Below are 25,211 nucleotides of genomic sequence, written 5' to 3'. Positions count from 1 at the left end.
CTGAGGCAGGAGCAGTAAGGGCAGTGCTGAGGCAGGGGCAGTGCTGAGGCAGGAGCAGTAAGGGCAGTGCTGAGGCAGGAGCAGCAGTGAGGGCAGTGCTGAGGCAGGAGTAGTAAGGGCAGTGCTGAGGCAGGGGCAGTAAGAGCAGTGCTGGGGCAGTAAGGACAGTGCTGAGGCAGGAGCAGTCAGAGCAGTGCTGCGGCAGGAGCAGCAAGGGTAGTGTTGGGGCAGTAAGGGTAGTGCTAAGGAAGGGGCAGTGAGGGCATTGCTGAGGCAGGAGCAGTGAGGGCAGTGCTGAGGTAGGAGCAGCAGTGCTGAGGCAGGAGCAGTAAGGGTAGTGCTGAGGCAGGAGCAGTAAGGGTAGTGCTGAGGCAGGGGCAGTAAGGGCAGTGCTGGGGCAGTGAGGGCAGTGCTGTGGCAGGAGCAGCAGTGCTGAGGCAGGAGTAGTAAGGGCAGTGCTGAGGCAGGAGCAGTAAGGGCAGTGCTGAGGCAGGAGCAGTAAGGGCAGTGCTGAGGCAGGGGCAGTAAGAGCAGTGCTGAGGCAGTAAGTGCAGTGCTGGGGCAGTAAGGACAGTGCTGAGGCTGGAGCAGTAAGGGCAGTGCTGAGGCAGGAGCAGTAAGGGTAGTGCTGAGGCAGGAGCAGTAAGGGCAGTGCTGAGGCAGGTGCAGTATGGGCAGTGCTGAGGCAGGGGCAGTAAGAGCAGTGCTGGGGCAAGGGCAATCAGGGCAGTGCTGAGGCAGGGGCAGTAAGGGCAGTGCTGAGGCAGGGGCTGTAAAGACAGTGCTGAGGCAGGAGCAGTAAAGGCAGTACTGAGGCAGTGGCAGTAAGAGCAGTGCTGAGGCAGGGGCAGTGCTGGGGCAGTAAGAGCAGTGCTGAGGCAGGGGCAGTCAGGGCAGTGCTGAGGCAGGGGCAGTAAGGGCAGTGCTGAGGCAGGGGCAGTAAAGGCAGTGCTGAGGCAGGAGCAGTAAGGGCACCAGTGCTGGGGCAGGGGTAGTGCTGAGGCAGGAGCAGTCAGGGCAGTCCTGAAGCAGGAGCAGTAAGAGCAGTGCTGAGGCAGGAGCAGAAGTAGTAAGGGCAGTGCCGAGGCAGGAGCAGTAAGAGCAATGCCGAGGCAGGAGCAGTAAGAGCAATGCAGAGGCAGGAGCAGTAAGAGCAGTGCCGAGGCAGGAGCAGTAAGGGTAGTGCCGAGGCAGGGGCAGTAAGGGCAGTGCCGAGGCAGGGGCAGTGAGGGCAGTCCCGAGGCAGGGGCAGTGAGGGCAGTGCCGAGGCAGGAGCAGCAGTGAGGGCAGTGCTGAGGAAAGGAGCAGTAAGGGCAGTGCTGAGGCAGGGGCAGTAAGGGCAGTGCTGAGGCAGGGGCAGTAAGGGCAGTGCTGAGGCAGGGGCAGTGATGGCAGTGCTGAGGCAGGAGCAGTGAGGGCAATTCTGAGGCAGGAGCAGTGAGGGCAGTGCGGAGACAGGAGCAGTAAGAGCAGTGCTGAGGCAGGAGCAGTAAGGGCAGTCCTGAGGCAGGAGCAGTAAGAGCAGTGCTGAGGCAGGAGCAGTAAGGGTAGTGCTGAGGCAGGGGCAGTAAGGGCAGTGCTGAGGCAGGGGCAGTGAGGGCAGTGTTGAGGCAGGAGCAGTAAGGGTAGTGCTGAGGCAGGGGCAGTAAGGGCAGTGCTGAGGCAGAGGCAGTGAGTGCAGTGCTGAGGCAGGAGCAGTAAGGGCAGTGCTGAAGCAGGAGCAGCAGTGAGGGCAGTGCTGAGGCAGGATTAGTAAGGGCTTTGCTGAGGCAGGGGCAGTAAGAGCAGTGCTGAGGCAGTTAGAGCAGTGCTGAGGCAGGGGCAGTCAGGGCAGTGCTGAGGCAGGGGAAGTATGGGCAGTGTTGAGGCAGGGGCAGTAAAGGCAGTGCTGAGGCAGGAGCAGTAAGGGCAGTGCTGAGGTAGGGCAGTAAGCAGTGCTGCGGCAGGGGAAGTAAGGGCAGTGCTGAGGCAGGGGCTGTAAGAGCAGTGCTGAGGCAGGGGCAGTAAGAGCAGTGCTGAGGCAGGAGCAGTAAGGGCAGTGCTGAGGCAGGAGCAGTAAGGGGCAGTGCTGAGGCAGGAGTAGTAAGGGCAGTGCTGAGGCAGGAGCAGTATGGGCAGTGCTGAGGCAGGGGCAGTAAGAGCAGTGCTGAGGCTGGGGCAGTAAGAGCAGTGCTGAGGCAGGGGCAGTCAGGGCAGTGCTGAGGCAGGGGAAGTAGAGGCAGTGCTGAGGCAGGAGCAGCAAGGGTAGTGCTGGGGCAGTAAGGGTAGTGCTAAGGAAGGGGCAGTGAGGGCATTGCTGAGGCAGGAGCAGTGAGGGCAGTGCTGAGGTAGGAGCAGCAGTGCTGAGGCAGGAGCAGTAAGGGTAGTGCTGAGGCAGGAGCAGTAAGGGTAGTCCTGAGGCAGGGGCAGTAAGGGCAGTGCTGGGGCAGTGAGGGCAGTGCTGTGGCAGGAGCAGCAGTGCTGAGGCAGGAGTAGTAAGGGCAGTGCTGAGGCAGGAGCAGTAAGGGCAGTGCTGAGGCAGGAGCAGTAAGGGCAGTGCTGAGGCAGGGGCAGTAAGAGCAGTGCTGAGGCAGTAAGGGCAGTGCTGGGGCAGTAAGGACAGTGCTGAGGCAGGAGCAGTAAGGGCAGTGCTGAGGCAGGAGCAGTAAGTGTAGTGCTGAGGCAGGAGCAGTAAGGGCAGTGCTGAGGCAGGTGCAGTATGGGCAGTGCTGAGGCAGGGGCAGTAAGAGCAGTGCTGGGGCAAGGGCAATCAGGGCAGTGCTGAGGCAGGGGCAGTAAGGGCAGTGCTGAGGCAGGGGCTGTAAAGACAGTGCTGAGGCAGGAGCAGTAAAGGCAGTACTGAGGCAGTGGCAGTAAGAGCAGTGCTGAGGCAGGGGCAGTGCTGGGGCAGTAAGAGCAGTGCTGAGGCAGGGGCAGTCAGGGCAGTGCTGAGGCAGGGGCAGTAAGGGCAGTGCTGAGGCAGGGGCAGTAAAGGCAGTGCTGAGGCAGGAGCAGTAAGGGCACCAGTGCTGGGGCAGGGGTAGTGCTGAGGCAGGAGCAGTGAGGGCAGTCCTGAAGCTGGAGTAGTAAGAGCAGTGCTGAGGCAGGAGCAGAAGTAGTAAGGGCAGTGCCGAGGCAGGAGCAGTAAGAGCAATGCCGAGGCAGGAGCAGTAAGAGCAATGCTGAGGCAGGAGCAGTAAGAGCAGTGGCGAGGCATGAGCAGTAAGAGCAGTGCCGAGGCAGGAGCAGTAAGGGTAGTGCCGAGGCAGGGGCAGTAAGGGCAGTGCCGAGGCAGGGGCAGTGAGGGCAGTCCCGAGGCAGGGGCAGTGAGGGCAGTGCCGAGGCAGGAGCAGTAGTGAGGGCAGTGCTGAGGAAAGGAGCAGTAAGGGCAGTGCTGAGGCAGGGGCAGTAAGGGCAGTGCTGAGGCAGGGGCAGTAAGGGCAGTGCTGAGGCAGGGGCAGTGATGGCAGTGCTGAGGCAGGAGCAGTGAGGGCAATTCTGAGGCAGGAGCAGTGAGGGCAGTGCGGAGACAGGAGCAGTAAGAGCAGTGCGGAGGCAGGAGCAGTAAGGGCAGTCCTGAGGCAGGAGCAGTAAGAGCAGTGCTGAGGCAGGAGCAGTAAGGGTAGTGCTGAGGCAGGGGCAGTAAGGGCAGTGCTGAGGCAGGGGCAGTGAGGGCAGTGTTGAGGCAGGAGCAGTGAGGGTAGTGCTGAGGCAGGGGCAGTAAGGGCAGTGCTGAGGCAGAGGCAGTGAGTGCAGTGCTGAGGCAGGAGCAGTAAGGGCAGTGCTGAAGCAGGAGCAGCAGTGAGGGCAGTGCTGAGGCAGGATTAGTAAGGGCAGTGCTGAGGCAGGGGTAGTAAGAGCAGTGCTGAGGCAGTTAGAGCAGTGCTGAGGCAGGGGCAGTCAGGGCAGTGCTGAGGCAGGGGCAGTAAGGGCAGTGTTGAGGCAGGGGCAGTAAAGGCAGTGCTGAGGCAGGAGCAGTAAGGGCAGTGCTGAGGCAGGGCAGTAAGCAGTGCTGCGGCAGGGGAAGTAAGGGCAGTGCTGAGGCAGGGGCTGTAAGAGCAGTGCTGAGGCAGGGGCAGTAAGAGCAGTGCTGAGGGAGGAGCAGTAAGGGCAGTGCTGAGGCAGGAGCAGTAAGGGGCAGTGCTGAGGCAGGAGTAGTAAGGGCAGTGCTGAGGCAGGAGCAGTATGGGCAGTGCTGAGGCAGGGGCAGTAAGAGCAGTGCTGAGGCTGGGGCAGTAAGAGCAGTGCTGAGGCAGGGGCAGTCAGGGCAGTGCTGAGGCAGGGGAAGTAGAGGCAGTGCTGAGGCAGGAGCAGTAAGGGCAGTGCTGAGGCAGGAGTAGTAAGGGCAGTGCTGAGGCAGGAGCAGCATGGGCAGTGCTGAGGCAGGGGCAGTAAGAGCAGTGCTGGGGCAGTAAGAGCAGTGCTGAGTCAGGGGCAGTCAGGGCAGTGCTGAGGCAGGGGCAGTAAAGGCAGTGCTGAGGCAGGAGTAGTAAGGGCAGTGCTGAGGCAGGGCAGTAAGCAGTGCTGAGGCAGGGGCAGTGCTGAGGCAGGAGCAGTAAGGGCAGTGCTGAGGCAGGGGCAGTAAGGGCAGTGCTGAGGCAGGAGCACTAAAGGTAGTGCTGAGGCTGGAGCAGTCAGGGCAGTGCTGAGGCAGGGGCAATCGGGGCAGTGCTGAGGCAGGGGCAGTACTGAGGCAGGAGCAGTATGGGCAGTGCTGAGGCAGGGGCAGTAAGAGCAGTGTTGAGGCAGGAGTAGTAAGGGCAGTCCTGAGACAGGAGCAGTATGAGCAGTGCTGAGGCAGAAGCAGTAAGAGCAGTGCTGAGGCAGGAGCAGTAAGGGTAGTGCTGAGGCATTGGCAGTAAGGGCAGTGCTGAGGTAGGGTCAGTGAGGGCAGTGCTGAGGCAGGGGCAGGCAGTAAGAGCAGTGCTGAGGCAGGAGCAGTCAGGGCAGTGCTGAGGCAGGGGCAGTAAGGGCAGTGCTGAGGCAGGGGCAGTGCTGAGGCAGGAGCAGTAAGGGCAGTGCTGAGGCAGGGCAGTAAGGGCAGTGCTGAGGCAGGGGCAATCAGGGCAGTGCTGAGGCAGGGGCAGTACTGAGGCAGGAGCAATCAGGGCAGTGCTGAGCCAGGGGCAGTAAAGGCAGTGCTGAGGCAGGAGCAGTCAGGGCAGTGCTGAGGCAGGGTCAGTAAGGGCAGTCCTGAGGCAGGAGCAGTAAGAGCAGTGCTGAGGCAGGAGCAGTAAGGGCAGTGCTGAGGCAGGGGCAGTAAGGGCAGTGCTGAAGCAGGAGCAGTAAGAGCAGTGTTGAGGCAGGAGCAGTAGGGGCAGTGCTGAGGCAGGAGCAGTAAGGGCCGTGCTGGGGCAGGGGCAGTGCTAAGGCAGGAGCAGTCAGGGCAGTGCTGAGGCAGGGGCAGGAGTAGTAAGGGCAGTGCTGAGGCAGGAGCATTAAGGGCAGTACTGGGGCAGGAGCAGTAAGGGCAGTGCTGAGGCAGGAGCAGTAGGGGCAATGCTGAGGCAGGGGCAGTAAGGGCAGTGCTGGGGCAGGGGCAGTGCTGAGGCAGGAGCAGTCAGGGCAGTGCTGAGGCAGGGGCAGAGGATTTTAAAAATGCAAAGCTCCTTCTTAGGCAGCATAATACAAGCAGTCCTCCTGAAACATTGGCCTTGGATCATAGGCCCTCATTCAGAGCCACTCGTTAACAGCAGTACGCTCGTTGCGTTCCGATGTTGAATAACCGCGCATGCGTCGGTGTAACACTGCGCATGTGCGTACTGCAGATTGCGAGTTTTTTGGGACTCGTTCCTAAAATAGCGTACAGGAAGTGACATGTCAAATGTGATTGACAGAACAGGGCGTTTTAGGGTGTTGACGAGGGTGGAGATGGAAAAACGCAGGCGTGGCGAGGCGTTTTTGGGGCGTACATACATTAGCAGATGCGAGCGTAAAATGTGTACGGACCGACTCCTACGTCACTGGATGATCCTCTTTCCCTTCCAAATGCTCGCACAGCTTAGGGTCTGGATTACTCGACCACATTGGCGATGGCCTTCTCCTCCGTCCCTGGACTCCACGATGTTGTTGCGATTAATCGCGGGCGGGCAGAAAAGCAATTAGTGTTGGATTGAGAACTGGCTTGGTATGTGTTTTGAAATCAGTTTTTTGGGATAGCACAAAACGTACGCAGGTGGAACTCAGAGCTGCTAATGTCAGGATGACACAGTCAATTTGCATACATTTGGGGGGGTTTATTTGGGCAGCAATTTGTTGGTTAGGGCCTATTGTAACAATAATTTCATCATGTTTTCAGTTTCGCACCATTTTATTTGTGCCTCTTGAATTTGCCGAATTATATGAATTTTTAAACGTTCCTTAAAGAGCCCTTTTTATTTTATTTATTTTTTTTGGCCGAGTTTTTGCCTTTTGGCCCAGGATTAAATGTAACCCATTTGTACAATAATTTCACAATCCAATGTCATTGTTTAATTTCCAATTTATTGCTCAAACAAAAAAACTTATTTTAAAAATTTTGGGGACATCTTTTTTGCCCAAAGATATGTTCCCAAATCAAACAAATTGTCCCAACATAACTGTTGACATAAACATACATCAAAAAAATAAAAACATTTCACAAGAAAGGAGAGGGAAGTTTTGACCCGAAAGGAATATGAGCCAAGCACAGAAGGATTGTGGGAAAAGTCACCATTGCTGTCACCGTTTTTTCACCCATTTGGATGGGGGAGGGAGGGCGCCAGACCGGGTCCGGGATGTCATCGGGCTGGTCTGTCCAGAGGCAGATGTTGTGGCCTCTGGACTAGGCACAGGGCTAGGCACATTTGGAGGATTGGCTGATGTTGTGCCAGAGGTGGAGGATCCTGATGTTCCGGCAGGAAGGGAGGTCGGCTCCACCATGTGCTGGCGAATGAGCTGCTCCAGGGCATTGGCGATGCGGATGTTGGCCCTGGTATTTTCCGCCAGGGCCTGACCAATGGTCTCGTTGGCCGCAGCATTTTGCTCCAGGGCCTCAGCCACCCGTAGCAGACTGGCGTCCATCCTCTGCAGAATCTCCGTATGGGGATCCGATTTGAAATTGAGTTCTGTGAGGAGGGCCACTGCCTGCGAGGGGGATTGTCCTGGACTGGCTTCTGCAGGGTCCTCAGCCGGATGTACTGGTTCCTCCCCTGCAGAGCCAGCAGAAATTCGGCGGCCAAGGCTCCCCTCTGGAGCAGACTCATCCGCCTGTGTCTCTGTTAGGAAAAAAGAGAAAAGCCTCACATTACAATCTACATATTGGCACAATAACATTTCAGAGTTGATGACATCCAAAGATTTACCTGGGACAACATGAGGAGCCGCAAAGTCTGGCATGTCCGTATCCATGTTGGACACGCCAAACACCTCCACAGGCTGCACACACCCCTGTGCCAGCTCTTCTAAATCCGTCAACTCCAATGACACAGGGGTGGGACCCCCACCTGTCCCCCTTGCATGCCTAGCCCTGTCCGCGAGTTTTTGTTTTAAGCGATATTTGAAGTCGCCCCATCTGTGGGAAAAAATGGAAGCCATTATCCTTTGGTTTAAAATGGGGTTTGTTTTTAGGGGGGGCAAGGGTTTACTTACCGCCGTTTGACATCCCGGGCTAGACGGACATAATCACCCACCCTATTGACAGCAACGGCTACCTCTTCCCACATTCTCCACTTCTGGCTTAGACTCATATTCCTGTCTGCCTGTGGCAGGATGTCCACACACTTCTGGATCAAAACCTCCATCTTCTTTCTTGTGAAATGTGGCTGCCTTTTTTTTTTGGCCGCTTTGGCCGGAATACTGGGCCCAGCAGCCTCTTCCATGTCATTCTCCTCACCTATTTGTGTAAATTTACAGAATTCACAAAATCACAACTTGCCTAATCTTATGTTTCAAATTAATCATTGATACAAAATGCATGAAAGACTTACCGCCTGACTCTTGGGCATTTTTTCCCTGGTCTGTCGCCATGTCTGAGGTCCAAACAAGAAATACACCAGAATTTGAATGTGTTTTCGTGACGTATTTAATACATGCGTCCTTATTTTGCGGCCGCATCATTGATTGTGCGGCCCTATGATCCCTCCTTAATTTGTGCGGGAAACGAAACACTATTTATGGCTTGGTGTGTCTCAAGTCGAGGTGGCGTTTTTGGATTGTTGGAGGTTATCTTGGCTGGAGTTTATTGATTGCGTAGAAAGGAGTTGGCGGTTGGAGATTCGTTTGTTGGTTAGATTTGCGGGTTTTTTTTCCGTTATCTTTGTTGGTTTATATTTTTGGGACCTCGTTTCTTGATTTGGTAAGTTTTGTGAAGTCTAACTTTTGTTCAATTGTTGTTTCATTGTGTTTCTTATTTTTTGAAAATTTTGGATCCATAATTTCTTCTATTTTAGATTTTGTTTATTTTCGACCCAAAAGACCTTTTGATTTTGACTCTTATATATTTGCTCTTGGTAAGTCCATTTTTTATCTTGTATTTGCAAACTAATTAGAGCATTTTTAGTAGTTACTCTTGTGACTTGTATTAGCGAACTAATTAGCGCATTTTTAGTAGTTACTCTTGTGACTTGTATTAGCGAACTAATTAGCGCATTTTTAGTAGTTACTCTTGTGACTTGTATTAGCGAACTAATTAGCGCATTTTTAGTAGTTACTCTTGTGACTTGTATTAGCGAACTAATTAGCGCATTTTTAGTAGTTACTCTTGTGACTTGTATTAGCGAACTAATTAGCGCATTTTTAGTAGTTACTCTTGTGACTTGTATTAGCGAACTAATTAGCGCATTTTTAGTAGTTACTCTTGTGACTTGTATTAGCGAACTAATTAGCGCATTTTTAGTAGTTACTCTTGTGACTTGTATTAGCGAACTAATTAGCGCATTTTTAGTAGTTACTCTTGTGACTTGTATTAGCGAACTAATTAGCGCATTTTTAACAGCTTAATAATCATTCTAACTTTTTGGTGGTTTCTCTTTCGCTTTTTGTGCCAACATTTCGACCCATTTTGATGTACTGTGTTAAATGTCGCTTTGCTGTTTTGCTAAATGGGTGTTCGGCATATTTTAACTTTGGTCTAGCACAAAATTTGTAAACAAAAATGCACAGAGTGAAATGTGAAGTAATTTTGGTGTTTATTTTCAGTTTGGACGTATCATGACAATACCCCGGCATGTAAGCAGCAATGGATGGTATCATCAAGCTAAGTTGTTTTAATATAGTTTTGGGGTGGGTCAAAAGCCTTACTTTAAAATCTTTGAATTTCAGGTTGATCTGGGGCGGATTGTTCTGGCCATGCTCCCGGAAGCCGACCAACCTCAATCTCGTCCCAGGCGTAGGCATCGTAGGCATGCAAGGCCCCAGATATTTCGAACACGTGTCACCCTTTTTGGAATGCCCGATGATGAGGTTTTAAGACGCTACCGTCTACCTCCCAAAATCATCATAGACACTCTCTCATTAATAGAAAGTGATCTTGAGCGGCAAATTGACAGTCCAACAGCAATACCACCACTTACGCAATTTATGGCGGTGTTACATTTCTGTGCCTCAGGATCGTTTCAAACAACGGTGGGAATAGTGGCGGGCATCTCCCAATCCTCCTTTTCCCGGATCCTGAGGGCAGTGATGGAGGCACTTTTCAAGCACCTCCATCATTTTATTCAAATGCCTTTGGATATGGGTGCCCTTAGTGTGGCCAAGGCCAATTTTTACCAAATAGCTGGCTTCCCACACATCATAGGGGTTGTGGATGGTACTCACATACCACTTCAGCCTCCAGCCCGGCTGGAGGCCATATTTAGAAACAGGAAACACTATCACTCCCTGAATGTAATGGTGGTATGTGATGCCTCCCTCCAGATCCTGTCCCTGAATGCTAAATTACCCGGAAGTGCACATGACTCCTTCGTCATCCGGCAATCAGGGATATGGCACAAATTAACCAACCTACAAGCTGGTGATGCGTGGCTTCTGGGTAAGTGGAGACCTTTAGTACATAACAATGTTAAGCTTGATACACAGTGTTCCTGATGTTGTCAATTCTTTTCCATAGGAGACAGTGGATATCCTTGCATGTCCTGGCTGCTCACTCCTTATTTGGCTCCCACACCAGGCCCACAAAGTGCATTTAATTCCGCACTTACAGCCACCAGGCAAGTGGTGGAGCGCTGTATCGGCCTTTTAAAAGGCCGATTCAGATGCCTCCACAGCTCTGGTGGCGAGCTCATGTATTTGCCGGATATGGTGTCGAAAATTGTGGTCCTGTGTGGGATATTTCACAACATCGCCATAAGGAGTGGTGTCCCAATGCAGCCAGAGGATGCCTTACCTGAGGATGGCCCCCCCGAGGTTGGTCGGAGGTCAGTATGTGGGGGGGCCATACGCGATGATGTGGTGGCCAGATTTTTTAGGTAAGTTTGAACAAAACAGTGTTTTAACCTAATGTGTTTGTGTTTGTTTGCGAACATCTAATTTTGTTTTCATTTTTTCAACATCTTCGGTTTGTTCACATAAACTTTGGCACTACAACGCTCACTACTTCATGCTACCGTTACCAAACCTGGATCTGCTCATTTTGGGAATATATTCTGGAACCCATATCGCAACGCCATGTTTGTGGAATCATTTTGGCATGGTCCTTCCTCAACCAGTTCTTGATTTGTTTTTTTTTTTGTTTTTTTTATTGGGTATGTGTTGTATTTGAGATTCTCACTGTGTGTTTTTTTTGTGAGTGACCACTTTGATTTCTCAGTTATGTTGTGAATAAATGTTTGGAGAGTTAAATGTTCTTCCTTTTTTTGGACGTTACCAGCAAGTTTAACCAGGTTAACACACCTTACATTTGACTAAGGGGTAATCCAGTACTGACGCCAGTTGAGCAAAAATGAAATATGTTTTCAGGTTCCCAACCCACACCAAAAGGAAGCCTGTCCAATCATTTGGCTTTGTAAGATTCGCCTAAGCAGCTTGCCCACCAACTAGGAACCTGTAAAATGTAGAAATATCTAATTGCCACTACACACAAAAAGGGAAATGACATTGTTACTGTTATGTGTTTCTTGAGGGTGTTTTACATACAAATACAAAACCCAATCTAATTTTTAAAAAATGCAAAACCTTGCAGGAACAGTCTACTTATGTCAGGGTTAACTATCTTTGGTTCTGAAAAAACGAATGAGGCAGAACGTATATTAGAAATAAACAATTTATTTTGAAAAAGATAAAAACAAAAAAAAACTACTGCCGAAGGATGCCAGACAGCCGGTCAAGGGCCACAAGCACCCCAATTACATTTTGGCGCATGTGTGCCACATAATGTTCGACCTCTTGCCGACGCCTCTGTTCCTCTGTGGGTGAGAAAAGTGTGTGGATTAATCAAACAATAGGGAATCCACATTAAAAAAACAAAAACACAACGAAATCACTCCAAAACCCAAATTTTAAAAAAAAGGGGTGCTGCAAAAATTACAAGGCCTATGTAGAAATACCCACAGGTGTGATATGTGTATGTTGAAATCAGCAGGAAGAGGTAAAGGCAAACTGCTAAATCACCAAAAAAGAACCCAAAAATCACGAATAAAGGAACGACACATGATTACATACAAACAGTTTGTGGTTAAAAAAAACGCAAAAGAAAAACATACCGGTAGCCAAAACGGCAGATCCCGAAGTCCCTCCATCTTCATCCTCGGAGGAGCCTTCATTCCCCAAAGAACGGGGCGGGGTTATCACGGACTCCGGGGAGGGGGTAATTGGAAGAGGGGTGGTTGGAGGAGAGGGGGAAGGGGGACGGAGGGGAAGGAGGCCCGACAGTTCCGGGAGAGGCTCTTGGAAGGCTTGGGAGGAGGGGGGAATAGGGGAATTATTTGGGGTGGAGTGTTGGCTGGGGGTGGGTGAGAGTGGGCGGGACCGCCGTCTGGCCGGACGGTGACGGCGTAGTCTTGCCTGTCCCCCTAAAAGATGTCAAACAAATTGTGGTTAGTTTCTGGCCAAATCCTGCCCAAATAACATTTTAAAATCACCCACCACCAACAAAAAACATGCAAATATGAGTAGAATGAATATATCAGAAATAGAGGGAAAACATGGTCATGCAGATATGAGGAGAATGAATAAATAGGACAGACATAAAAACATGCACACGCAGATATGATGAGAATGAAAAAATAGGACAGACATGAAAACATGCACACGCAGTTTGCCCCACAAAGACAAACATGAAAACCACAATACATAACACTTACTTTAAAATATCTGCATGCGAAAGCATGCCAGCAAGCGGGGCGTTCGCCGTTGCAGGTCAGACCACCTGCGCTCCAGTTGGCCGATGTTGCGGCGTGAGCCGAAGGAGCGCAGGCGGGCCCGTGCCTCCGCATACGCGGAACGCTTCTGCCGGTTGGTGATGGGTGGAGGCTGGCTGGTGATACGCCGATCCAGAACCTCCGTTAGCACCAGCAGCTCGCGCCTGGTGAATGCGGAGGCTCTCATGATGGCAATGGTGTTTTTCTTAAAATTCATTTTTGATAAAGTGTGCCAAAAATTTCTGAATGGCTAATGTAGCTTGGAAATTAACAGGAGCAATTTGATTGGTTAGTGTATGAGTCATGTGTTCGACAGGGCCAGAAATCTCTGGAGAGTTATGATAGGCTTGATGCAGTGACATGCGTAAGCAAATTTAAATAAAGAAATGAACCCCGGAAAATATGCGGGGATCCACAGCAATAGAACAATTGTCTCATTGTGGCTAACATGTTTTTTGAGCAATAAATGCGAATGTTTAAGCCGTACGTATTCTGCGGGTAAACACAAACACGGACAAGAGTAAAGTTTCTTGCATTGTGTTGAAAAAAAAACAACATTAAGCTAATTGATACATTGATTGGCATGATACGATTGATGGAGGTAGGCAGAATAAAGGAGCAGGTAATCGACATCTGACATGGCCACTTCCGGTTTATACTTGTGCGTGCGTTCCCTTCAAGCCATTTCGGGGATGTACGCTCGCTATTTCGCACGCTCGTTAGTTAGAGGAGGGGTCGTCTGAGTTTGGGGAGGATTTTTAGATGCGATCGAAAATACGAGCAAGCCCTTGAATTTAAATATTTTTGTACGTACGCCTAACGTACGTGCGCCCGCTTGCGAGTGGCTCTGAATGAGGGCCATACTTGCCAACTCTCCCTTATTGTCAGGGAAACTCCCTGAAATAGTATCAATCTCCCTGACTCCCTGAATAGCCTAGCTATCTCCCTGATTGCACTTTACCCCCATTATGAAGCTGTTTTATAGAAGAAAAACAGAGATATATACATTCGAATGGGATCATTAGTATAATATCCCTGCATTGGTTATAAGGCACAATGATCCCTATGGCTACATGCATTTTCTGAAAAGTATTACAGTTTTTTTCATCAACAAGTAGATCTTACTATTTGCTTTGGGACTCATTTACATTTGGATGTAAATCAATTTTATGACACGCCCCTCAGATGTAGCTGTACACGCCCACTTTACCGCCTTGCTCATAGGTGCTGCTTTCACAATTTCCCTGAAATGCTTTTTCAAAAGTAGTCCTTGGATGGGGGTGAAGTATTTGTGCTGCTGGGACGCAGGCATCTAGCACTATGGCCACATCAGTGGTTGCTAGGCGACAGCCCATCTGTCGGGGCTGGTGTTGCTGGGAGACTGTGTGACGTCATTTATGAGCGCCCCACTGTTTGCGCCTCGTGGTCCCAGCGGTCACTTACTGGGTTGGTATCTTCTCTGTTTAGAGCGGGGTAAGTAGCACATATTTGTTGCTGGAGCATTTTTATTCTGCTACATTATTGTCCTCAGGATGGTTTTTATATATACTGACACCTCGACTCACACTATGCATGTTTTAATTGTGGTTTAAATACACTTATTTATTGGGGTGCTGTCCTTTTGTGCCTGGGGATAGATAGATGGATGGATGGACGCAGGGTGCAATGCAGCACAAAGCTGCAGAATAAGACACATCACTCCAGGATTTGATAAAAGGGGGCATATTTTACTGTTCAACGTTACAAGGCTCTTTCAGCCCCCTCATCAGGAACAAGCAGACACTGCAGATCAGGAGGCGGAGCAGCCTGAGAGTTACAGGCAGGGCTACCACTGCTGTGAATGATCCGGACGCACCCCTACTAATATACATAGCAGCAGGTGTCAGTCAGAAAGAGATTGCGGTGGTCGTCTGGTTACGCCTTCAGGGCATCTTGCGCTCTGTGCGACCGCACCGCTCTGTTTAAGGCCCCGGCCTCCAATAACTATATGTTTTGTTCAGGTAACGTGGTTCTATAATCACTGTATATTTCTTCAAGGCCCATAGGGCTCCACAGGGAGACAAAGGGGTGTAGGTGGTACTTGGAGGACTGGACACCAACAGCAAAGCTTTATTTCTATCCCGGGATGCTCCGGTCCTTCCCCCTTTATCCGGCCCACAGCCTCCTGGCCGGTCGCATAGCTGTGGGTGGCCACCCACAACTATAGCGAGCGGCCAGGTTGATGGTCGCGATGGTCAAGACCATCGCAACCATCGGGCTTGTGATGAGACTCTTGTGGTAGGGTCTCGTGGCCGCAAGCCCCAGAGAGCTTTCGGCTCTAACAGAGCCGGAAGCTCTCCCACTGACATCACTGGTGATGTCAGTGGGGTCGCACCCAGAACGGCAAGCGTTCCGTTGAGAACGCCTCCGTTTGGCCGGCCACCCCCCGGCCCGCCCACCAAACCGGGCGAGCTGTCACTCAACATCGACAGCTCGCCCCCTTTGGTGCGAGATCCGAAGCGACGGGGTGCCCGTCGCTAGCCGGGTCTCTCGCATGCGCACGACGGAGCCGGCTCCGTCATGCGCATGCGCTGTGGGCCACCATCGACCCGTTGCAAGCGCTCAGCGCTTGCGACCGGGTCTGTATCAGGCCCTCAGTTTAGTTTGTGTCCGGAAGGAGCTGGATCACTGTTAGAACAGTGGGGATACGTTTAAGCAGCCCAAGCTTTATTTTATGATTTATTTTTATTTTAATTTTTTACTACAGAGCAAGCAGTGTTAGACAGTCCCCTGGACGTCTGCACTGCTGCTCCATCACCCCTCCACGGCGCCGTGACTCTAGCCATAGGCTAGGTACTCTCAGCTGGGCTCTAGGGGGACCTAGCTAGCAGGGCTCCTCAGACCCCAGACTCAAGGGGACAGGTAAGGTGGGTCCCCGCATCCATGCGCAGTCTTACCTCCGGTCTCAGGAGACAGACCGGAAGCTCTGATGTGGACACTGGTTCATCCAGGACTCCACTAGACCACCAGGGCATAACCTATACTGGCGCTGGGGACAGCTAAGGCCAGGGACCCGGTGGTTAATGTCAGCATAGGGGAGAAGGTCCTCTCCCTCCGTCTTCTTCCCCATCTCAATGCGCCATTCCACTGTGGTCTTGCCGCCCCTGAGCTGCTCCGCCCTCACCCTCCTCCCCCTCAGAGACTCATGGTAGCCATTTTCTGTAACAGCTTCAGGTCTCCGGGAACGCTGGGTCCGGTCTCCCTGTATACCTCTCCCTGGAGCCAGGTTATACAGCGCTATTTACTACCAGCCACTGCGGTCCGTGTAGTTGAATTTTGTGCCCACTGCAGTTAACTTGTATGATCTGCATTGTATGTAATTTGTGCTAGTGCTGCTGTCTGTTTATTTTTCTCAACTCAGTTTATTCCTTTCCATTTCTTCTATTATTATAACCCTGGAATACTGAGGTATAGGGGGTTCACTGTACGTCACATCTACCTGTATTTGTGAGGGCTGTCACATACTGTATATCTGTGTTGCGCACTACATTGTGCCATATTGTATATAGAGTGCATCCTGAAAGTATTCACAGCGCTTCCCTTTTTCCACATTTTGTTATGTTACACCCTTATTCCATAATGGAATAAATCCATTTTTGTCCTCAAAATTCTACACACAATACCCCATAATGACAATGTGTAAAAAGTTTTTTTGAGATTTTTGCTAATTTAATTTAAAAAATAAATAAATAAATCACATGTGCATAAGTATTCACAGCCTTTGCTCAATACTTTGTTGATGCACCTTTGGCAGAAATTACAGCCTCAATTTATTTTTGAATATGATGCCACAAGCTTGCCACACCTATCTTTGGGCAGTTTCGCCCATTCCTTTTGCAGCACCTCTCAAGCTCCATCAGGTTGGCTGGGAAGCGTCGGTGCACAGCCATTTTCAGATCTCTCCAGAGATGTTCAATCGGATTCAAGTCTGGGCTCTGACTGGGCCACTCAAGGACATTCACAGAGTTGTCCTGAAGCCACTCCTTTGATATCTTGGCTGTGTGCTGCTGAAAGATGAACCGTCACCCCAGTCTGAGGTCAAGAGTGCTCTGGAGCAGGTTTTCATCCAGGATGTCTCTGTACATTGCTGCATTCATATTTCCCTCTATCCTGACTAGTCTCTCAGGTCCTTCCGCTGAAAAACATCCCCACAGCATGATGCTGCCACCACCATTCTTCATTGTAGGGATGGTATTGGCCTGGTGATGAGCGGTGCCTGGTATCCTCCAAACATAACGCCTGGCATTGACACCATAGAGTTCAATCTTTGTCTCATCAGACCAGATAATTTTGTTTCTCATGGTCTGAGAGTCCTTCAGGTGCATTTTTTGGCAAACTCCAGGTGGGCTGCCATGTGATTTTTACTAAGGAGTGGCTTCCGTCTGGCCACTCTACCATACAGGCCTGATTGATGGATTGCTGCAGAGATGGTTGTCCTTCTGGAAGGTTCTCCTCTCTCCACAGAGAAATGCTGTAGCTCTGACAGAGTGACCATCGGGTTCTTGGTCACCTCCCTGACTAGGGCCCTTCTCCCATGATCGCTCAGTTTAGACGGCCGGCCAACTCTAAGAAGAGTCCTGGTGGTTCTGAACTTCTTCCATTCACGGATGATGGAGGCCACTGTGCTCATTGGGACCTTCAAAGCAGCAGATATTTTTCTGTACCCTTCCCCAGATTTGTGCCTCGAGACAATCCTGTCTCGGAGGTCTACAGACAATTCCTTGGACTTCATGCTTGGTTTGTGCTCTGACATGCACTCTCAAGTGTGGGACCTTATATAGACAGGTGTATGCCTGTCAAAATCGTGTCCAAACAATTGAATTTACTACAGGTAGACTCCAATTAAGCTGTAGGAACATCTCAAGGATGATCAGTGGAAACAGGATGCACCTGAGCTCAATTTTGAGCTTCATGGCAAAGGCTGTGAATACTTATGTACATGTGATTTCTTAGTTTGTTTTTTTTAAATTAAATTTGTGAAAATCTCTTTATACACGTTGTCATTATGGGGTATTGTGTGTAGAATTTTGAGAACATAAATTAATTTATTCCATTTTGGAATAAGGCTGTAACATAACAAAATGTGGAAAAAGTGAAGCGCTGTGAATACTTTCCGGATGCACTGTATATCTGGGTTGCTCACCACACTGTGCCAGATTGTGTGCTATATTATCCTTGCAGCTATGTTTAGCAAAGTCAAGAATAACAAGCAGCCTACTGCTCCCACTCTGGTTTCTTGTAAGTACTGTTTACCAGGCTTAGCTTCAGAGGATCTGGTTCAAGATGGTCTTTGTGCATTTTGTTATACGGCACCTGGTCCATCAGTCCCTATATCCTCAGGACCCCCCTTGGGCTTCTTTATCACAGGTGTTGGCAAAAATTGTGGACCACCTAGCAGTTCCTGTGGTAGCTCCCCCTATAGGATGGCCACAGCAGGTACTCCCTGCAATCCCTTTGCCTTCCCCATGGGTAGATGTATTTTCTACCTCAGTGCAGAATCTGGCGGCTACCTCTACAGCCTTTCAACAAATGTTGCAAAAGGAGAGACTCTTACCTAGTAAACCTACTAAGTGTGCTGTGTTATCTTCCCAGTCCACCCTGCTATCAGATTCTGAGTTATCATCTGGGGAGGCAGAAGATGCAGACCTCTCTCACTCTGACTCCCCCTCGGGAGAGGAGGAGCCCCCTCTAAATTGAATATACCTACACTTGTGAGAGCTGTAAAATCTATTCTTCAAATAAAAGAGGTAGAACCCACTCCTAAGGCAAAAGAGCCACTCTTTAAGGGACAGAAGGTAGTATTGCCAGAGTTTCCTCACTCTGATCAGCTATCAGATCTAATGAGTGAAGCATGGAATATGCCAAATAAAAGGTTTCAGCTACCTAAACGCTTGATTTCTTTTTACCCTCTTCCAGCTACTGATTGCACTAAATGGAAAGTTCTCCCTGCAGTGGATTCCCACTTGACACGTCTGGTTAAGAACGCTGCCTTGGCTATCCATACAGCAACCTCCTTAAAGGAAACTACGGATACTGTAGAAGGATTGAAGTTTGCCTGAAGTCTATATACTCTCTTACAGGAGCTATTAATCGTCCTGCCAGGGCTACGGCCTGGGTGGCAAAAGCCATTGAGAGTTGAGCAGAGGCCTTAGAAAATACATTTCCCTGTGATGCTTCGAGGGAACAGCTATCCTACATCTCTCACATTAAGGATGAAGCCTCCTATTTAGGAGAAGTGGCTTTGGATATTGGTCTCGTAGCTTCCAAGGCATCTGCTACTTCCGTGGTAGCCCACCATATCGTTTGGCTTTGATCATGGAAGGCAGACTTGGACTCTAAAAAGGCTTTGGAGTCTCTGCCATACTCTGGGGAGATCTTGTTTGGCCCAGAATTGGACAAGATTGTGGCTACTTTGGCAACTTTTAATACAGCGTTCTTTCCCTCTGCATCTACTATGAAGCCTCCCATGTCATCCTTTCATCCCCAGGGGAAAGCTAAAGGTCAGTCCTTTCCACGGCAGTTGGCATCTGCAAAGGCCTCCAAGCCTAGGACCAAACAGGCCTAGGCTACTAAACGTCCACGTACCAAATCTGAGGACAAGCCTTCAGTCTCACACGAATATGCCCTCTCATTCCTGAGGTTCCCCCCCAGCAGTTCTTTTGCACAGGACCTCCATCGGACCCAAGCAAAATCCTGCTCCTCCAGAAGGTCAATCAGTCCTTGCTGCTTTCGGGGGTAATAATTCTGGTCCCCTTATGGATACCCCTTAATCACTAAAATTAAATTAATTGCTTTCCAATCCAATTGTGGTTCCAAAGCACATAAAGTTATAATTTGCAAGAAAAAGTATAACGCGCTGTCATCTAAACAATTATCAAAAAGCAAGTAAAATACAAGGTACAGCCGATACATATGCTAGCGCTCTGGACCCAGTTCTCAGTCATCAATCCTGAAGCCTGCGGTCATCAAAGAAGAGAAAATTACTCACTTATGGTGTCCAGAGCAGTAGCCTATATATCTTACAGGTCACAGATAAAACAATAGAGACAAGCTGGCATGATTCCATTGGTCCTTGCTCCTGGTCATTCTGGTCATTGGTTAGTTCATATGGTGTCATCAGGGGTATGTCTTGGTTCTCCAACAGTTGCTTTGTGTAGTTGTGTAGAACTGGTTAAACTGGCTACCGACACTACATACAAAATGTTAACATGCTAACCAATAACTCCCTATAGTTCATAACTTGCGGACGCATGATGTAATCTCCTTGCCGATAGAACCGGAGATCTGCAAATGAACAGTGATTTAATATAATACCAAACATGACATGTCTACTATGTTTTAAACCTTAGATCTTATTTAAGTACATATTACATCATAATTACTTGTTAAAAAGACCTTTAATAACTCTCTTTATTAACTTATTGTAAATAGGAACCATTATATACATATGCGTTTGCATATGTGCGTCTGTGCATTGATGTAGGAAATGTTCGTATGTGAGGACGCACGTGGGCGTCTATGTGTACGCATGTGGTTACACATACGAGCGTCTATGTGTAAGCATATAAGTCTATGTTTGTGTGCATTATGTGAATCAGTAAATGTGTGTGGTGGGTTTGCAGTTGTGCGCATTGGATTGTGCTGACGCAAAGTAGCGTCCGATTTACGCTTTATCAGACAACAGATGACTAGATCATCAGATAATAATTGTACATCGATCATACTCAATTATTTGACTTCAACACCCTCATCACAGCGAGGGACGTGCTATTATTCTACCCTTTTCAACAGGTCTCATTGGCCTATCCTCGACCTCAGGTCTCATGGGTCTCATTGGCCTATCCTCAACCTCAGGTCTCTGAACAAGTTTATCATGGTGCCCAGGTTTTGTATGGAAACCCTATGCACTATTGTCCTGGCTATGGAGCCCAGGAACTTTATGGTGTCTTTGGACATTCAGGACGCTTACCTAAATGTACGTATAGTGCCCTCTCATCAGCAGTATCTCCGGTTTGCTGTCCTACAGCAACATTACCAATTTTAAGCCTTTTGTGCTTTTTACAGCTCCTTGGGTCTTTACCAAGATTATGGCGGCCTATCTTCGTAATCAGGGGATCAGACTGCTCCTGTACTTGGACGATCTCTTGCTCTTAGCAAGCTCCCCAGAGATTCCTCACTGCCATCTACAAGTAACCATTGCCTTTCTACAAATGCACGGTTGGCTGATCAACTGGAAAAAGTCCCTGACCCCTTCTCAAAGAATGGTACATCTCAGAGCCTTCCTGGACTCTCAGGCTCAGGGAATCTTCCTGACAGCAGACAAAATCTCTGCACTGCAGCACCGAGTGCGCAGGTTACTCCACAGTCGTCGAGTGTCAATTCACTGTTCAATGCAGACCTTGGGATCCATGGTGTTCACCTTCGAAATGGTGAAGTTCACTCAGTTCCACTCCAGGCCCCTACAACACCTTATCCTCTCCAGGTGGAATGGGCTGCCCCATCTGCTCAGATCCCAGATGATGGGCCTCTCCAGAAGTTCGCCTGTCCCTATCCTGGTCGCCCCTTTTGGATCCCAGCCTGGGCACTCTTCACCATGAACGCAAGCCTCCGCGGGTGGGGCGCAGCGACCGGCCAGCACTCCTCCCAAGGATGGTGGACTCCAGCCAAGGCGATTTTACCAATCAACGTGCTGGAACTCCAAGCCAGATACAAACCTCTCACTCTGGATCAGGATATTCTTCAGGGCAGGCCAGTACAAGTACAGTCCTCCAACACCATGGCAGTGGCCTACCTCAATCACCAAGGAGGCACTCGAAGTCGGTCAGCGATGACAGAAGTGTCCGGCATTCTCACATGGGCCGAACGCCATCTCCAAGCCATCTCCGCAGTGTTCATCCCGGGGATTCTCAATTGGGAAGCAGATTTCCTCAGCCGTCATGACGTGCATGCAGGGGAGTGGTTTCTACATCCAGAAGTCTTTCAGCTCCTGGTGGACAAATTGGGTGTACCGGACGTGGACCTCATGGCTTCCAGACTCAACCACAAGCTTCCAGTGTATGGGGCCAGGACAAGGGACCCCGACGCAGGCTTCGTGGATGCACTATCTGTAAGGTGGACCTACCATTTGGCGTACCTCTTTCCTCCAGTCTCCTTTCTTCCTCAGGATCTTTGGAAGTTCAAGCAAGAAGAGGGCACGGTCCTGTTGGTAGCTCCGGCTTGGTCCAGACAGCATTGGTACTTTGACCTTCTAAGTCTCTCCATAGACTCTCCTCTCCAACTTCCTCTATGACCAGACCTGTTGTCTCAGGGTCCCTGTCTACATCCGGACCTGGCCTGTCTGTCTTTAATGGCTTGGCTCTTGAGACATCCCTCCTAAGGTCTAAATGTTTTTCTAGCTCTGTGGTCCATCCCATGCTCAGAGCGTGTAAACCGGGTGTGGCATACATATTTCCAGTGGTGTGCTACTAGAAACTAGAAACCTCAGGTTTTTAGGGTTTCTTGAATCCTTGCCTTTCTTCAAGCTGGATTGGATCTTGGACTCTGTCTAGCCTCTCTGAAAGTACATGTTTCTGCTCTGTCCATCTGGTTCCAGCTCAGAATTGCCAGATTTTCACACCTTCCTGCAAGGTGTTCTTTGTATACAACCTTCCTTTGTCCCTCCTGTTGCTTCATGGGATTTGTCAATGGTTCTCCATGCACTTCAGGAACCTCCATTTGAACCCCTGGATTCAGTAGACATCAAATGTCTCACTGCAAAGACTCTTTTTCTTCTGGCTATAGCATTTGCCCGTAGGGTATTGGATTTAGTGGTGTTCTCCTGTCGCTTTCCATTTCTGATATTTCATGCGGACAGGGCTGTTCTTCGAACGCGCCCTGGCTTCCTTCCCAAAGTGGTCTCTCATTTCCAGTTCTACCTCAATGAGAAAATCGTGGTTCCGGCCTTTCAATCACCAGACCTCAGCAGGTGAGGCCTCTTTGGATGTGGTCCATGCTCTGAAGATCTACGTGGACCGTACTAGTTCCATCAGGAAATCGGACTCCCTCTTTGTTCTATATGGATTCCACAAAAAGGGATGGCCAGCTAACAAACAAACTCTGGCCAGATGGCTTTGCATGACTATCTCACAGGCTTACATGCAGACTGGCATTCCTGTGCCGGCTACAGTATCTGCTCATTCTACTTGCTCCGTGGGTCCCTCGTGGGCAGCCTGCTGTGACACATCTGCCGAACAACTATGCAAGGCGGCCATGTGGTCTTCTGCCCACGCCTTTCTTAGGTTCTATGCCTTTGATACATTTGCCTCTCAGGGTGCTTCCTTCGGGCACCGGGTTCTCCTCCCAGCTCAGGAACGTCCCCGCCCTTGAACAACTGTTTTGTCTCCCTGTAGAGCCCTATGGACCCTGAAGAAGAAAAGGAGAGTTATGGTAAAACTTATCCTTGTTAACTCTCTTTCTTTGAAGTTCATAGGGTCCACAGGGCACCCGCCCTGACGCACCTGGCTTCTATGGGTTTCTTTTCTTGGTCACTTGTTTCCATCTCTGTGTAAGAGGGTGATTCTTCAGTGTACCAGTCTTCCTTCTCTCCTATCCTGTTCCTGCCTTGGATTGCCATCAGGCTGTGGGCAGGGTATAGGTGGAAGGACCGGAGCATCCTGGGATAGAAAAAAAGCTTTGCTGTTGGTATCCGGTCCACCAAGAACCACCTACACCCCATTGTCTCTCTGTGGACCCTATGGACTTCGAAGAAAGAGAGTTAACAAGTGTAAGTTTTACCATAACTACTTTTTTCACTGTAGCATTTTCATGATTTATCTAGTTGGGAGTGTGATAAAAACTTATTACTTTGTAACAGAATACAAAGTAGACATTCAGTTGCGCAAGTAGAGCTGGATGTATTAGTATAGAGATGGTGAAGAGATTTGGCCTGACATCATTATTAGTAAATGTGAAAGCCGCAATTGCACAAAATGTAATGTAATGAAGCTTCATATACACAAGAGAGTATAGTGTCAAGTTGTATGTTCAATGCAAAATGTAACTACATGTAATTGCAAAACACAAACATGTAATATAAATAGAACTTGCATACTAACATCTCTTGTTTTCCCCTCTTAAAAAAATATTGAAACCTGCAGTAGCCAAGATACAAATGTCAATTAAATAATGCAAATGGATGGGTGCGACTTCATGTATTATAGACACAAAGCTAATGATTTAAATCCTATTAGCTGGAGGAGTCAATATATAATCAGCTAACTAGATGTGATAGTGCTGCTGATAGTCATCTTCATTTCTGCACCAGTCTTTCAGCACCCACAAGACACGCACCTGCTGACAGCAGTATCTTCATGTTTTATAGGGACCCATTTATCAATAAATATTTGCAGCTCCCTGACCTGGAGGATAATTGAAGTAAGCGGGTGGGGGTTGATTTGGTTCACTGGTGGTGCTGTGATAGATGGAGAGGGCTGAGGGTGACTTCCCAAGTTGTAAGTAAGCTGCCCTTCTATCTAGCCTTACCCCCTCCCCACCCCCAGCACTGTCTGTCCCTAACCTCCTCCTTGCCTCCAGTACTGCCCCAGCTGTTATCTACTATTACCCCCTCCCTACTAATAACCACCTCCTTGCCCACCCCACTATTGCCCCAACTGCTATCTACCCTTGCCCCCTACTTAATCCCAGTACTGCCTGCCCAAACCCACTCCTTGCCCCCCAGTACTATCCCAGCTGCCATCTACCCTTGCCCACTCCCTACCCCCAGTACTGTACTGCCGGCCCTTAACCCCCTCCTTGCTCCACAGTACTAGCCCAGCTGCCATCTACCCTTGCCCACTCCCTATCCCCAGTACTGTACTGCCTGCCCCTAACCCCCTCCTTGCTCCACAGTACTGCGCCAGCTGTTGTCTGCACTTATCCCCTCTCTATCACTCAGCCCCCTGCTCCCTGCTGACAGCTCTCAGGCATCAGAGGGAGTTGGGCACTTTGAAAGGGGGTGTGAGACCTGTCTATCCACTGTCCCGCCTGCACAAACCATCCAGCAGCCCCCTGCTTCCCGCAGACTGCTCTCCAAATTTTATTTCTGAAAACTAAAATCTGGCTAATAACCATTTTTTTAATAGAAAAACAACAATGCATTTATTAATACAGTCATATTTATCACTGTATTAATAAATGCATTGTTTTTCTATGAAAAATTTGGTTATTAGACAGATTTTAGTTTTCAAAAATAAAATGTGGCTCTTCAAGACGTCTCATTTTTCTCAAGTAGCTCCCACCCAAATTAAGGTTGGAGGCCACTGATATACACTATAGGTGGATACTTATATTAGAGAAAATCATGGGGAAACAACAATTTTGTATGATTTTCGGGGCAGAATACTTTGGTAAATAGGCCCCTTAGTCTCCCTGCTAATAAGGATAACTGGCGCAAAAATTCTAAATGCAAATTCTAAGGATCCACTGAATAGAAAAATTTCAACATTTCCTTTGTACTTCCAAGGGAATAGATCAGGTTTACAGAATTGAAAGGGTTAAATAAACCAATATACAGTATGTTGACAACTTACTGTCAAAACTGGATTATTAGCTGAGACAAGATCAGTTTAAAATTGAAGCGTGCGCGACACCATCTTGCAAATGGCAGTTAGACTCCATTTTAGAAACAAGAATCTGCAAGACACCATTTTATGACCAACGTCATTTCAAGTTACAATTCAGGAGCTAAGAACAGATGGCAATGTTAATCTACCAAGGGCAACTGGAAAAACAAGCTTTCTGAGTAAAAGTAAATAGAAATAGACAATGGGTAGTTTTACATACAAATTGGGAATCCCTGGATGCAGATAAAGTAAAGTTGTGGCAATTGTAATATAATCCAGG

This window comes from Taudactylus pleione, unplaced genomic scaffold, assembly GCF_031769625.1.
Source record: "Taudactylus pleione unplaced genomic scaffold, aTauple2 ptg002501l, whole genome shotgun sequence".
In the NCBI taxonomy this organism is placed as follows: Eukaryota; Metazoa; Chordata; class Amphibia; order Anura; family Myobatrachidae; genus Taudactylus; species Taudactylus pleione.
Note: the sequence above shows the minus strand (reverse complement) of the source record.